Raw genomic sequence first — 11,306 nt, 5'->3', positions numbered from 1 at the left:
TCCTCTGTGTACAGTGTTACTGACTCAGTGTGCTTCACTTAAAGACCTTAGTGTTCATCTCCTCTCCTCTGTGTACAGTGTTACTGACTGAGTGTTCTTCACTTAAAGACCTTAGTGTTCATCTCCTCTCCTCTGTGTACAGTGTTACTGACTCAGTGTGCTTAACTTAAAGACCTTAGTGTTCATCTCCTCTCCTCTGAGTACAGTGTTACTGACTCAGTGTTCTTCACTTAAAGACCTTAGTGTTCCTCTCCTCTCCTCTGTGTACAGTGTTACTGACTCAGTGTTCTTCACTTAAAGACCTTAGTGTTCATCTCCTCTCCTCTGTGTACAGTGTTACTGACTCAGTGTTCTTCACTAAAGACCTTAGTGTTCATCTCCTCTCCTCTGAGTACAGTGTTCATCTCCTCTCCTCTGAGTACAGTGTTACTGACTCAGTGTTCTTCATTAAAGACCTTAGTGTTCATCTCCTCTCCTCTGTGTACAGTGTTACTGACTCAGTGTTCTTCATAAAGACCTTAGTGTTCATCTCCTCTCCTCTGAGTACAGTGTTACTGACTCAGTGTTCTTCACTTAAAGACCTTAGTGTTCATCTCCTCTCCTCTGAGTACAGTGTTCATCTCCTCTCCTCTGTGTACAGTGTTACTGACTCAGTGTTCTTCACTTAAATACCTTAGTGTTCATCTCCTCTCCTCTGTGTACAGTGTTACTGACTCAGTGTTCTTCACTTAAATACCTTAGTGTTCCTCTCCTCTCCTCTGTGTACAGTGTTACTGACTCAGTGTTGATCTCCTCTCCTCTGTGTACAGTGTTACTGACTCAGTGTGCTTAACTTAAAGACCTTAGTGTTCATCTCCTCTCCTCTGTGTACAGTGTTCATCTCCTCTCCTCTGAGTACAGTGTTACTGACTCAGTGTGCTTCACTTAAAGACCTTAGTGTTCATCTCCTCTCCTCTGTGTACAGTGTTACTGACTCAGTGTTCATCTCCTCTCCTCTGAGTACAGTGTTACTGACTCAGTGTTCATCTCCTCTCCTCTGTGTACAGTGTTACTGACTCAGTGTTCATCTCCTCTCCTCTGTGTACAGTGTTACTGACTCAGTGTGCTTAACTTAAAGACCTTAGTGTTCATCTCCTCTCCTCTGTGTACAGTGTTCATCTCCTCTCCTCTGAGTACAGTGTTACTGACTCAGTGTGCTTCACTTAAAGACCTTAGTGTTCATCTCCTCTCCTCTGAGTACAGTGTTACTGACTCAGTGTTCATCTCCTCTCCTCTGTGTACAGTGTTACTGACTCAGTGTGCTTAACTTAAAGACCTTAGTGTTCATCTCCTCTCCTCTGAGTACAGTGTTACTGACTCAGTGTTCTTCACTTAAAGACCTTAGTGTTCATCTCCTCTCCTCTGTGTACAGTGTTCATCTCCTCTCCTCTGTGTACAGTGTTACTGACTCAGTGTGCTTAACTTAAAGACCTTAGTGTTCATCTCCTCTCCTCTGAGTACAGTGTTACTGACTCAGTGTTCTTCACTTAAAGACCTTAGTGTTCATCTCCTCTCCTCTGAGTACAGTGTTCATCTCCTCTCCTCTGTGTACAGTGTTACTGACTCAGTGTGCTTCACTTAAAGACCTTAGTGTTCCTCTCCTCTCCTCTGTGTACAGTGTTACTGACTCAGTGTTCTTCACTTAAAGACCTTAGTGTTCATCTCCTCTCCTCTGTGTACAGTGTTACTGACTCAGTGTGCTTAACTTAAAGACCTTAGTGTTCATCTCCTCTCCTCTGAGTACAGTGTTACTGACTCAGTGTTCATCTCCTCTCCTCTGTGTACAGTGTTACTGACTCAGTGTGCTTAACTTAAAGACCTTAGTGTTCATCTCCTCTCCTCTGAGTACAGTGTTACTGACTCAGTGTTCTTCACTTAAAGACCTTAGTGTTCATCTCCTCTCCTCTGTGTACAGTGTTCATCTCCTCTCCTCTGTGTACAGTGTTACTGACTCAGTGTGCTTAACTTAAAGACCTTAGTGTTCATCTCCTCTCCTCTGAGTACAGTGTTACTGACTCAGTGTTCTTCACTTAAAGACCTTAATGTTCATCTCCTCTCCTCTGAGTACAGTGTTACTGACTCAGTGTTCTTAACTTAAAGACCTTAGTGTTCATCTCCTCTCCTCTGAGTACAGTGTTACTGACTCAGTGTTCATCTCCTCTCCTCTGTGTACAGTGTTACTGACTCAGTGTTCTTCACTTAAAGACCTTAGTGTTCATCTCCTCTCCTCTGTGTACAGTGTTACTGACTCAGTGTTCTTCACTTAAATACCTTAGTGTTCATCTCCTCTCCTCTGAGTACAGTGTTACTGACTCAGTGTTCATCTCCTCTCCTCTGTGTTGTTACTGACTCAGTGTGCTTAACTTAAAGACCTTAGTGTTCATCTCCTCTCCTCTGAGTACAGTGTTACTGACTCAGTGTTCTTCACTTAAAGACCTTAGTGTTCATCTCCTCTCCTCTGTGTACAGTGTTCATCTCCTCTCCTCTGTGTACAGTGTTACTGACTCAGTGTGCTTAACTTAAAGACCTTAGTGTTCATCTCCTCTCCTCTGAGTACAGTGTTACTGACTCAGTGTTCTTCACTTAAAGACCTTAGTGTTCATCTCCTCTCCTCTGAGTACAGTGTTCATCTCCTCTCCTCTGTGTACAGTGTTACTGACTCAGTGTGCTTCACTTAAAGACCTTAGTGTTCCTCTCCTCTCCTCTGTGTACAGTGTTACTGACTCAGTGTTCTTCACTTAAAGACCTTAGTGTTCATCTCCTCTCCTCTGTGTACAGTGTTACTGACTCAGTGTGCTTAACTTAAAGACCTTAGTGTTCATCTCCTCTCCTCTGAGTACAGTGTTACTGACTCAGTGTTCTTCACTTAAAGACCTTAGTGTTCCTCTCCTCTCCTCTGTGTACAGTGTTACTGACTCAGTGTTCTTCACTTAAAGACCTTAGTGTTCATCTCCTCTCCTCTGTGTACAGTGTTACTGACTCAGTGTTCTTCACTTAAAGACCTTAGTGTTCATCTCCTCTCCTCTGAGTACAGTGTTCATCTCCTCTCCTCTGAGTACAGTGTTACTGACTCAGTGTTCTTCACTTAAAGACCTTAGTGTTCATCTCCTCTCCTCTGTGTACAGTGTTACTGACTCAGTGTTCTTCACTTAAAGACCTTAGTGTTCATCTCCTCTCCTCTGAGTACAGTGTTACTGACTCAGTGTTCTTCACTTAAAGACCTTAGTGTTCATCTCCTCTCCTCTGAGTACAGTGTTCATCTCCTCTCCTCTGTGTACAGTGTTACTGACTCAGTGTTCTTCACTTAAATACCTTAGTGTTCATCTCCTCTCCTCTGTGTACAGTGTTACTGACTCAGTGTTCTTCACTTAAAGACCTTAGTGTTCCTCTCCTCTCCTCTGTGTACAGTGTTACTGACTCAGTGTTGATCTCCTCTCCTCTGTGTACAGTGTTACTGACTCAGTGTGCTTAACTTAAAGACCTTAGTGTTCATCTCCTCTCCTCTGTGTACAGTGTTCATCTCCTCTCCTCTGAGTACAGTGTTACTGACTCAGTGTGCTTCACTTAAAGACCTTAGTGTTCATCTCCTCTCCTCTGTGTACAGTGTTACTGACTCAGTGTTCATCTCCTCTCCTCTGAGTACAGTGTTACTGACTCAGTGTTCATCTCCTCTCCTCTGTGTACAGTGTTACTGACTCAGTGTTCATCTCCTCTCCTCTGTGTACAGTGTTACTGACTCAGTGTGCTTAACAAAGACCTTTAGACCTTAGTGTTCATCTCTCTCCTCTGTGTACAGTGTTCATCTCCTCTCCTCTGTGTACAGTGTTACTGACTCAGTGTTCTTCACTTAAAGACCTTAGTGTTCATCTCCTCTCCTCTGAGTACAGTGTTACTGACTCAGTGTTCATCTCCTCTCCTCTGTGTACAGTGTTACTGACTCAGTGTGCTTAACTTAAAGACCTTAGTGTTCATCTCCTCTCCTCTGAGTACAGTGTTACTGACTCAGTGTTCTTCACTTAAAGACCTTAGTGTTCATCTCCTCTCCTCTGTGTACAGTGTTCATCTCCTCTCCTCTGTGTACAGTGTTACTGACTCAGTGTGCTTAACTTAAAGACCTTAGTGTTCATCTCCTCTCCTCTGAGTACAGTGTTACTGACTCAGTGTTCTTCACTTAAAGACCTTAGTGTTCATCTCCTCTCCTCTGAGTACAGTGTTCATCTCCTCTCCTCTGTGTACAGTGTTACTGACTCAGTGTGCTTCACTTAAAGACCTTAGTGTTCCTCTCCTCTCCTCTGTGTACAGTGTTACTGACTCAGTGTTCTTCACTTAAATACCTTAGTGTTCATCTCCTCTCCTCTGTGTACAGTGTTACTGACTCAGTGTGCTTAACTTAAAGACCTTAGTGTTCATCTCCTCTCCTCTGAGTACAGTGTTACTGACTCAGTGTGCTTAACTTAAAGACCTTAGTGTTCATCTCCTCTCCTCTGAGTACAGTGTTACTGACTCAGTGTTCATCTCCTCTCCTCTGTGTACAGTGTTACTGACTCAGTGTTCTTCACTTAAAGACCTTAGTGTTCATCTCCTCTCCTCTGTGTACAGTGTTACTGACTCAGTGTGCTTAACTTAAAGACCTTAGTGTTCATCTCCTCTCCTCTGTGTACAGTGTTCATCTCCTCTCCTCTGAGTACAGTGTTACTGACTCAGTGTGCTTAACTTAAAGACCTTAGTGTTCATCTCCTCTCCTCTGTGTACAGTGTTCATCTCCTCTCCTCTGAGTACAGTGTTACTGACTCAGTGTGCTTCACTTAAAGACCTTAGTGTTCATCTCCTCTCCTCTGAGTACAGTGTTACTGACTCAGTGTTGATCTCCTCTCCTCTGTGTACAGTGTTACTGACTCAGTGTTCATCTCCTCTCCTCTGTGTACAGTGTTACTGACTCAGTGTGCTTAACTTAAAGACCTTAGTGTTCATCTCCTCTCCTCTGAGTACAGTGTTACTGACTCAGTGTTCTTCACTTAAAGACCTTAGTGTTCATCTCCTCTCCTCTGTGTACAGTGTTCATCTCCTCTCCTCTGTGTACAGTGTTACTGACTCAGTGTGCTTAACTTAAAGACCTTAGTGTTCATCTCCTCTCCTCTGAGTACAGTGTTACTGACTCAGTGTTCTTCACTTAAAGACCTTAGTGTTCATCTCCTCTCCTCTGAGTACAGTGTTCATCTCCTCTCCTCTGTGTACAGTGTTACTGACTCAGTGTGCTTCACTTAAAGACCTTAGTGTTCCTCTCCTCTCCTCTGTGTACAGTGTTACTGACTCAGTGTTCTTCACTTAAAGACCTTAGTGTTCATCTCCTCTCCTCTGTGTACAGTGTTACTGACTCAGTGTGCTTAACTTAAAGACCTTAGTGTTCATCTCCTCTCCTCTGAGTACAGTGTTACTGACTCAGTGTTCTTCACTTAAAGACCTTAGTGTTCATCTCCTCTCCTCTGTGTACAGTGTTACTGACTCAGTGTTCTTCACTTAAAGACCTTAGTGTTCATCTCCTCTCCTCTGAGTACAGTGTTCATCTCCTCTCCTCTGAGTACAGTGTTACTGACTCAGTGTTCTTCACTTAAAGACCTTAGTGTTCATCTCCTCTCCTCTGTGTACAGTGTTACTGACTCAGTGTTCTTCACTTAAAGACCTTAGTGTTCATCTCCTCTCCTCTGAGTACAGTGTTACTGACTCAGTGTTCTTCACTTAAAGACCTTAGTGTTCATCTCCTCTCCTCTGAGTACAGTGTTCATCTCCTCTCCTCTGTGTACAGTGTTACTGACTCAGTGTGCTTCACTTAAAGACCTTAGTGTTCATCTCCTCTCCTCTGTGTACAGTGTTACTGACTCAGTGTTCTTCACTTAAAGACCTTAGTGTTCCTCTCCTCTCCTCTGTGTACAGTGTTACTGACTCAGTGTTGATCTCCTCTCCTCTGTGTACAGTGTTACTGACTCAGTGTTCATCTCCTCTCCTCTGTGTACAGTGTTACTGACTCAGTGTGCTTAACTTAAAGACCTTAGTGTTCATCTCCTCTCCTCTGTGTACAGTGTTCATCTCCTCTCCTCTGAGTACAGTGTTACTGACTCAGTGTGCTTCACTTAAAGACCTTAGTGTTCATCTCCTCTCCTCTGTGTACAGTGTTACTGACTCAGTGTTCATCTCACCTCTGAACAGTGTTACTGACTCAGTGTTCATCTCCTCTCCTCTGTGTACAGTGTTACTGACTCAGTGTTCATCTCCTCTCCTCTGTGTACAGTGTTACTGACTCAGTGTGCTTCACTTAAAGACCTTAGTGTTCATCTCCTCTCCTCTGAGTACAGTGTTACTGACTCAGTGTTCATCTCCTCTCCTCTGTGTACAGTGTTACTGACTCAGTGTGCTTAACTTAAAGACCTTAGTGTTCATCTCCTCTCCTCTGAGTACAGTGTTACTGACTCAGTGTTCTTCACTGACTCAGTGTTCATCTCTCTCCTCTGTACTCTCCTCTGTGTACAGTGTTACTGACTCAGTGTTCTTCACTTAAAGACCTTAGTGTTCATCTCCTCTCCTCTGTGTACAGTGTTACTGACTCAGTGTTCTTCACTTAAAGACCTTAGTGTTCATCTCCTCTCCTCTGTGTACAGTGTTCATCTCCTCTCCTCTGAGTACAGTGTTACTGACTCAGTGTTCTTCATCCTAAAGACCTTAGTGTTCATCTCCTCTCCTCTGTGTACAGTGTTACTGACTCAGTGTTCTTCACTTAAAGACCTTAGTGTTCATCTCCTCTCCTCTGAGTACAGTGTTACTGACTCAGTGTTCTTCACTTAAAGACCTTAGTGTTCATCTCCTCTCCTCTGTGTACAGTGTTCATCTCCTCTCCTCTGTGTACAGTGTTACTGACTCAGTGTTCTTCATCCTTAGTGTTCATCTCTCCTCTGAGTACAGTGTTACTGACTCAGTGTTCTTCACTTAAAGACCTTAGTGTTCATCTCCTCTCCTCTGTGTACAGTGTTCATCTCCTCTCCTCTGTGTACAGTGTTACTGACTGACTCAGTGTGCTTCACTTAAAGACCTTAGTGTTCCTCTCCTCTCCTCTGTGTACAGTGTTACTGACTCAGTGTTCTTCATTAAAGACCTTAGTGTTCTCCTCTCCTGTGTACTCTGACTCTGTGTACAGTGTTCATCTCCTCTCCTCTGAGTACAGTGTTACTGACTCAGTGTTCTTCACTTAAAGACCTTAGTGTTCATCTCCTCTCCTCTGTGTACAGTGTTACTGACTCAGTGTTCTTCACTTAAAGACCTTAGTGTTCATCTCCTCTCCTCTGTGTACAGTGTTACTGACTCAGTGTTCTTCACTTAAAGACCTTAGTGTTCATCTCCTCTCCTCTGAGTACAGTGTTCATCTCCTCTCCTCTGAGTACAGTGTTACTGACTCAGTGTTCTTCACTTAAAGACCTTAGTGTTCATCTCCTCTCCTCTGTGTACAGTCCTCTGACTCAGTGTTCTTCACTTAAAGACCTTAGTGTTCATCTCCTCTCCTCTGAGTACAGTGTTACTGACTCAGTGTTCTTCACTTAAAGACCTTAGTGTTCATCTCCTCTCCTCTGAGTACAGTGTTCATCTCCTCTCCTCTGTGTACAGTGTTACTGACTCAGTGTGCTTCACTTAAAGACCTTAGTGTTCATCTCCTCTCCTCTGAGTACAGTGTTACTGACTCAGTGTTCTTCAGACCTTAGTGTTCATCTCCTCTCCTCTGTGTACAGTGTTACTGACTCAGTGTTCTTCACTTAAAGACCTTAGTGTTCCTCTCCTCTCCTCTGTGTACAGTGTTACTGACTCAGTGTTGATCTCCTCTCCTCTGTGTACAGTGTTACTGACTCAGTGTTCATCTCCTCTCCTCTGTGTACAGTGTTACTGACTCAGTGTTCATCTCCTCTCCTCTGTGTACAGTGTTACTGACTCAGTAAAAAGACCTTAGTGTTCATCTCCTCTCCTCTGTGTACAGTGTTCATCTCCTCTCCTCTGAGTACAGTGTTACTGACTCAGTGTGCTTCACTTAAAGACCTTAGTGTTCATCTCCTCTGAGTACAGTGTTACTGACTCAGTGTTCATCTCCTCTCCTCTGAGTACAGTGTTACTGACTCAGTGTTCTTCACTTAAAGACCTTAATGTTCATCTCCTCTCCTCTGAGTACAGTGTTACTGACTCAGTGTTCTTCACTTAAAGACCTTAGTGTTCATCTCCTCTCCTCTGTGTACAGTGTTACTGACTCAGTGTTCTTCATCCTTAGTGTTCATCTCTCTCTCTGTGTACAGTGTTCATCTCCTCTCCTCTGTGTACAGTGTTACTGACTCAGTGTGCTTAACTTAAAGACCTTAGTGTTCATCTCCTCTCCTCTGAGTACAGTGTTACTGACTCAGTGTTCTTCACTTAAAGACCTTAGTGTTCATCTCCTCTCCTCTGAGTACAGTGTTCATCTCCTCTCCTCTGTGTACAGTGTTACTGACTCAGTGTGCTTCACTTAAAGACCTTAGTGTTCATCTCCTCTCCTCTGAGTACAGTGTTACTGACTCAGTGTTCTTCAGTGTCCTCTCCTCTGTGTACAGTGTTACTGACTCAGTGTTCTTCACTTAAAGACCTTAGTGTTCATCTCCTCTCCTCTGTGTACAGTGTTACTGACTCAGTTTTCTTCACTTAAAGACCTTAGTGTTCATCTCCTCTCCTCTGTGTACAGTGTTCATCTCCTCTCCTCTGAGTACAGTGTTCATCTCCTCTCCTCTGAGTACAGTGTTACTGACTCAGTGTTCTTCACTTAAAGACCTTAGTGTTCATCTCCTCTCCTCTGAGTACAGTGTTACTGACTCAGTGTGCTTCACTTAAAGACCTTAGTGTTCATCTCCTCTCCTCTGAGTACAGTGTTACTGACTCAGTGTTCTTCACTTAAAGACCTTAGTGTTCATCTCCTCTCCTCTGTGTACAGTGTTACTGACTCAGTGTTCTTCATCCTTAGTGTTCCTCTCCTCTCCTCTGTGTACAGTGTTACTGACTCAGTGTTGATCTCCTCTCCTCTGTGTACAGTGTTACTGACTCAGTGTTCATCTCCTCTCCTCTGTGTACAGTGTTACTGACTCAGTGTTCATCTCCTCTCCTCTGTGTACAGTGTTACTGACTCAGTGTGCTTAACTTAAAGACCTTAGTGTTCATCTCCTCTCCTCTGTGTACAGTGTTCATCTCCTCTCCTCTGAGTACAGTGTTACTGACTCAGTGTGCTTCTGACCTTAGTGTTCATCTCCTCTAAGTACAGTGTTACCTCAGTGTTCATCTCCTCTCCTCTGAGTACAGTGTTACTGACTCAGTGTTCTTCACTTAAAGACCTTAGTGTTCATCTCCTCTCCTCTGAGTACAGTGTTACTGACTCAGTGTTCTTCACTTAAAGACCTTAGTGTTCATCTCCTCTCCTCTGAGTACAGTGTTACTGACTCAGTGTTCTTCACTTAAAGACCTTAGTGTTCATCTCCTCTCCTCTGTGTACAGTGTTCATCTCCTCTCCTCTGTGTACAGTGTTACTGACTCAGTGTGCTTAACTTAAAGACCTTAGTGTTCATCTCCTCTCCTCTGAGTACAGTGTTACTGACTCAGTGTTCTTCACTTAAAGACCTTAGTGTTCATCTCCTCTCCTCTGAGTACAGTGTTCATCTCCTCTCCTCTGTGTACAGTGTTACTGACTCAGTGTGCTTCACTTAAAGACCTTAGTGTTCATCTCCTCTCCTCTGAGTACAGTGTTACTGACTCAGTGTTCTTCACTTAAAGACCTTAGTGTTCCTCTCCTCTGTGTACAGTGTTACTGACTCAGTGTTCTTCACTTAAAGACCTTAGTGTTCATCTCCTCTCCTCTGTGTACAGTGTTACTGACTCAGTTTTCTTCACTTAAAGACCTTAGTGTTCATCTCCTCTCCTCTGTGTACAGTGTTCATCTCCTCTCCTCTGAGTACAGTGTTACTGACTCAGTGTTCTTCACTTAAAGACCTTAGTGTTCATCTCCTCTCCTCTGTGTACAGTGTTACTGACTCAGTGTTCTTCACTTAAAGACCTTAGTGTTCATCTCCTCTCCTCTGAGTACAGTGTTACTGACTCAGTGTTCTTCACTTAAAGACCTTAGTGTTCATCTCCTCTCCTCTGAGTACAGTGTTCATCTCCTCTCCTCTGTGTACAGTGTTACTGACTCAGTGTGCTTCACTTAAAGACCTTAGTGTTCATCTCCTCTCCTCTGAGTACAGTGTTACTGACTCAGTGTTCTTCACTTAAAGACCTTAGTGTTCATCTCCTCTCCTCTGTGTACAGTGTTACTGACTCAGTGTTCTTCACTTAAAGACCTTAGTGTTCCTCTCCTCTCCTCTGTGAAAGTGTTACTGACTCAGTGTTCATCTCCTCTCCTCTGTGTACAGTGTTACTGACTCAGTGTGCTTAACTTAAAGACCTTAGTGTTCATCTCCTCTCCTCTGTGTACAGTGTTCATCTCCTCTCCTCTGAGTACAGTACAGTGTTTACTGACTCAGTGTGCTTCACTTAAAGACCTTAGTGTTCATCTCCTCTCCTCTGTGTACAGTGTTACTGACTCAGTGTTCATCTCCTCTCCTCTGAGTACAGTGTTACTGACTCAGTGTTCATCTCCTCTCCTCTGAGTACAGTGTTACTGACTCAGTGTTCTTCACTTAAAGACCTTAATGTTCATCTCCTCTCCTCTGAGTACAGTGTTCATCTCCTCTCCTCTGTGTACAGTGTTACTGACTCAGTGTTCTTCACTTAAAGACCTTAGTGTTCATCTCCTCTCCTCTGTGTACAGTGTTACTGACTCAGTGTTCTTCACTTAAAGACCTTAGTGTTCATCTCCTCTCCTCTGTGTACAGTGTTACTGACTCAGTGTGCTTAACTTAAAGACCTTAGTGTTCATCTCCTCTCCTCTGAGTACAGTGTTACTGACTCAGTGTTCTTCACTTAAAGACCTTAGTGTTCATCTCCTCTCCTCTGAGTACAGTGTTACTGACTCAGTGTTCATCTCCTCTCCTCTGTGTACAGTGTTACTGACTCAGTGTGCTTCACTTAAAGACCTTAGTGTTCATCTCCTCTCCTCTGAGTACAGTGTTACTGACTCAGTGTTCTTAACTTAAAGACCTTAGTGTTCATCTCCTCTCCTCTGAGTACAGTGTTACTGACTCAGTGTTCATCTCCTCTCCTCCGTGTACAGTGTTACTGACTCA

Source organism: Oncorhynchus nerka, linkage group LG18 (assembly GCF_034236695.1).
Source record: "Oncorhynchus nerka isolate Pitt River linkage group LG18, Oner_Uvic_2.0, whole genome shotgun sequence".
NCBI classification, from domain to species: Eukaryota; Metazoa; Chordata; class Actinopteri; order Salmoniformes; family Salmonidae; genus Oncorhynchus; species Oncorhynchus nerka.
The sequence above is the reverse complement of the archived record's forward strand: the minus strand, read 5'-3'. Positions refer to the sequence as shown.